This window comes from Elephantulus edwardii, unplaced genomic scaffold (genome assembly GCF_000299155.1).
Source record: "Elephantulus edwardii isolate Elephantulus edwardi_28Jun2011 unplaced genomic scaffold, EleEdw1.0 scaffold00018, whole genome shotgun sequence".
Taxonomy (NCBI): domain Eukaryota; kingdom Metazoa; phylum Chordata; class Mammalia; order Macroscelidea; family Macroscelididae; genus Elephantulus; species Elephantulus edwardii.
This window is the reverse complement of record NW_006399768.1, coordinates 13,827,198-13,832,384: the sequence shown is the minus strand read 5'-3', so window position 1 is coordinate 13,832,384 and position 5,187 is coordinate 13,827,198.

The following is a 5,187-nucleotide window of genomic DNA, read 5'->3' as shown; positions in this document are numbered from 1 at the left end:
AATCTCCTCCTATGCCATTAATTGCCTCTGAAAAATCACTGGCAGATCAGGTATGGGTTGGTTTTGAATCTTTGGTACACAACAACAAGACTCCAATGGAGGGGCAACTATGAATTGAAACCATGTCAAGGGCAATGACCTCAGTTGAGTTTTGATGCTGAAACCACATTAAATAAGTAGTGTTAGTGTGAAAGGGATATGGAATAGGATAATTTAGACTACCAGTAAGGATGAACACTATAATCAATATATAACTTAAAAGAATTTCTCAACAAACCTCAGGTTATTTCAGCATCACTAACATTTTTGTATGTCTATTAGCTTCACAATATTACTGAGAATTAACATCATGTGACTAGGAACAGCTGATTCTCAGTCTCAATAAAATTCAACACACAATACCAGTTTGATTGTATGTAAACATCTAAATTAGTTGCTATTGTTATATTCCAACAAGTTGGAACCACCTCATAGCTCTCCCTTCAGAGAGCTTTCAAAGGCAATGATTCACACAGGAGGAGATTGCTCATCTTTTTACCACAGAGCATCTGGTGTATTCACACTGGGTGCCTTTGGGATGACAGCACAACTCCTTATCAGACCTTAAATAGTTATGTATATTAAGTTAAGTATTATGGATGTGCATGTACGTGTGTTCTTTACACTAATATAAGTTTATACACACACACACACACACACACACACAATATAAGGTTTCTCCCTGGAGACTAAGGTGCGTTTGAGACAGGCCATGGTCTTTGCAATCACTTGTTATGCATCAGAGAGTTGGACAATGACCAAGGAGGATAGAAGGAGAATTGATGCCTTTGAGCTGTGGTGCTGGAAAAGAGTATTGAGAATACCATGGACTGCTAGGAAAACAAACAGATTTGTCCTGGAAAGGGTTAAACCGGGTGGCTCCTTGGAGGCAAGGATTCTGAGGCTCCATCTAACATAATTTGGACATGTTGTGAGGAGAGACCGATTCTTGGAGAAGGACATCATGTTTGGGAGGGTGGAGGGACGGCGCAGGAGAGGAAGGCCCTCTATGAGGTGGACTGATTCAGTGACTGGGATAATCGGGATGTGAGTGTCAGAGACAGTGCAATTAGCACAGGACAGAGCAGAGTTTAGGGCTGTTGTACATAGGGTTGCTATGAGTCGCAAGCGACTCTACAGCACATAACAACGACAACAACAACAACAAATATAAGTTATGGTCTATGAATATAGAACATAAATGACTATATTATATATGTGTTCATGTATGTAAATCAGTAGCAAGAAAATACTTTACTGGGAATAAAAAGCATTTCTTAATTGATTTGTTAAAGGAAGTCATATAACTAATTAATACTTTTTAGAATTAAACATCTTTTCTGACTTTCAAATTTTTTTGTTGGATTTCATTACAGAGATAATCATTGACTTTGGAAATCAAATACAACCTGCTTGTAAGTGCTTAATTTCTTTTATTTATTCTCCATTTACCACTTTTGTACAACAGTAAATTCATGCATTGACTCACAGTTTACTAGTTTTGGAAAATTCTAAATTAGAAATACCATACACATATGCCATTTTTTTCTTGAAGAAGTATGTAAAGATGTTTCAGAAGAATAATTCATGGCTACACTTGATATTATGGTGTTGAAAATATACTAACTAAAGTGAAAAGGCACAGAAATCGAATATTTACCAAATAAGCACGATATTTTTATTCTTGTCATTTCACATTTATTCCTATTTGCTTTAAATTTCAGCAACTCAATAACTTGCATCATATACAGTAGCAGTAGAATTTAACATAGGATATTTTAAACACTAAAAATTTTACTAGAAATTAAGAGCTAAATTTCATTGACATTTAACATTTTTCCATCCCAAAACATTTTATTCCAGCATTTCCTTTAAAATACTTGTTCTTCAAACAAATCTTATATTTGAAATAAAACACAGACATTGTTATAACAAAAATATTTCTCAGCCAATTTAATTTCAAAAACTAGCTTTTCAACTTGTCGTTTTTCTTTTTTGGTAGCAGATATAGAGCAAGTTGTTGTATCTGAATTTATCCTCTAAACTATTTATCATTGCTCATTTCTTTCTCACCAATAGGTTATTTCATTTACACAAATGTGTTAAGACCAGTATTTTATGATTTCTCCCCATGTGCTAGATATGGTGAAAGTATAAAACAACCATAGGAGAAATAGAGCACTCACATTAACGAGAACATATAATATTTGTTGTTTTCCACAAATTAATTACACAATGAATGTAAAATTTTACTCTGTTGAAATGTCTTGATTTTCAATCTTAGGTTTCCTCTTTCTGTATTCCTGTCACTTAAACTTGATGAGTTTCGAACCTACATGGTCCATTGTCTTTAAGGAGTAGAAATTAAAGCTTATTAGAGTTACTTTAACACACACACACACACACACACACACACACACACACACACATTGTTGTTGAGTACCATGGAGTCAGAAGCAATCCATAGCTATATGTCATTGAACCTCCTCTGGGTGGAGGTTTCAGAGACAATTTATCACACAAGAGAAAACAGCCCATCTTTCTCCTGTGGAACAGTTGATGGCCTTGACCCTTGAGCTTTCACTTTCAAGATGGCAGCACAGCTTCAAATAATTTGAATGATAGGGGTATTTACAAGTCTCCTTTATACGCATACAGATAGAACCCTCTTCTTGAAATACAATATCGTTCATAACATCGTATTTCAAGATGATCTAGAAATATCCTTTTTTACTATGAGTGCAAACACGTTTTTCCTTACCTTTACGTATTTATTTCCAGCATAGTAGATCAAATGATTATATGATTCAAAATGCCTCATGCTAATCCATATCAATTTGTCAATGTCTAGTGTGTTAATATTTATGTGTTCATTTTTTCCATAACAATCTCCAATTTTCCTACATACATAGATCTTACATTCCGTGTTTGAATCACTAATGTCTCCTTGCTACTGTTGCTCCTCCTTAGTGCTTCTCAACAGAAGGGCCCACCCTCCAGTGTTGTATATACGTATATACGTGCTAGTCTAAGTGTGCTCCTGAGAACTAGAGGAGGAAATAGGAAATTTCTACTAACTTTTGTAGTCAAAAATTTATAAAATATGCCACCAACACACAATAATAATAATGGGCGATTGGAATGCATGGTCTTGGTGACAGAAATGAGACTGGAGATACAATTATTTATTTCACTGCAAATAATTTTTATAAGAAACACAAATGATGACTATACACATGGACCTCACCTGTTGTTTTACACAGGAATCAGACTGATTTCATGTGGGCAAAGAATCATTAGAGAAGCTCAATATCAGCTGGGAAAACTAGATCAGGTGCTGATTGTGGAACAGACCATCATTACTCATACGCAAGTTTAAAGTGATACTAAATTAAATAAAATAAAATCCACAAGAACCAAAATTTGATTTTGAATCTATCCCTCTTTAATTCAAAATCATCTGAAGAATAGATTTGAGGCCTTGGGCTCTATCAAAAGATGATCAGATGAGCTGTGAGAAGATAATAAGAATATCATCCATGATGAATGCAAAATGTCATCACAATGGCAGACGCAGAAGAAAAGACAGAGGAGAAAATCAGAAGACATTCTGAGATTTGGAATATTGCACTGGAGCACAGAGAGGTCAAATTAAAGAGAAGAAAGCAGGACATTAACAAGCTGAACAGATTCCAAAGGTCATCTCAGAAAGACAAAGCAAAGAATTATAAAGAAATATGCATAGAGCTGGAGTCAAGGAACCAAGATGGACAATCCTGGAAATTTTTTAATAAAATGTTTTATTTTAATTGTAATTTTAACAATCGTTTACAGAAAATTTAGGTTTTCATCTATTCATTGTTCCTCATTTTACCCCCTCTCTTCATTTCCCCTTCGCCACAGGTCACTTTGTAAAAAAAAAAAAAAAAGAAAGAAATTCATTGTTGCACAATACTCACCCCCACCCCCAGTTCTCTTCACAATGTACCTCTTATTCTGGATACGCATGTATAATGCCTAATCATATATTTCTTTTAAACAATCGTTTCCTTCTTTTCCAATGCGATCTTTGTTATTTTCTCTTATCCTATTCTCCTCACAACCCCTCCATGTCAGAGCTGCTTTATAAGAGTGGTGTTATGCAATATTTGTCCTTTTAAGACTGAGCTATTTCACTCAACATAAGGTCCTCTAGGGTCACTCATGTTATGGAATGTTTTATGAGTTCATTGTTTTGCAGTGCTGCATAGTATTCCATTTTATGAATATACCATACTTTTTCTATCCATTCGCTTGTTGACAGGCATTTGAATTGCGAACAATTCTTTGATATTATAAGTAACACAGCAATAAACATGGGTGTGCATTTATCTGTTTGGAAGGCAGTTTGGTTTCTTTTGGGTGTATCCCCAGTACCCACCACAATAGCTAATCACAAGATTAAATACTTGGGAGCAAATCTGACTAGAGACCCAAAAGACCTATTCAAGTAAAATTACGAAACATTACTACAAAAAAAAAGAGACCTGGAGAAATGGAAGTATATACCATATTCATAAATAGTGTCAGTTTCAACTCAATGGTGGTGAGTGAATGAGTGACATCATTCAATATTTTAACAGTTGAATCCTTCAACAATGAAATTTAAAACAAAAATTTATTCTTAATTTCTTTGGACTAGAGAAATGTCAAATGTATTCTTTCTTTTTGGTTTTTTCACTTTGATTTTATATATTTCATTTTAATATTCTGTGTTTTCTTCCCCAGCTCTTCTTGGAATCATTTGTTTAGCTCTCTTACTTAAATTTTTCCTTTCACTTTGGCTTTTATGAACTCTAGAACATGTTTCAGAGTCCACAGAGTCAAATACCTTTGTATAATCAATAAAACACAGGTAGACATTCCTCTGGTACTCTCTGCTGTCAGCCAAGATCCACCTAACATTGGCTACAATATCCCGAGTACCAAAACCCCTTCTAACCCAGCCTGAACTTCTGGCAGTTTTCTGCTGATGTGCTGTTTCAGTCATTTTTGGATAATCTTCAGCAAAATGTGCTTTCATGCAATATCAATGATATTGTTTGATAATTTGCACAATTTGTTGAGTCACCTTTCTTTGGAATGGCAACAAATATAGATCTCTTCCAG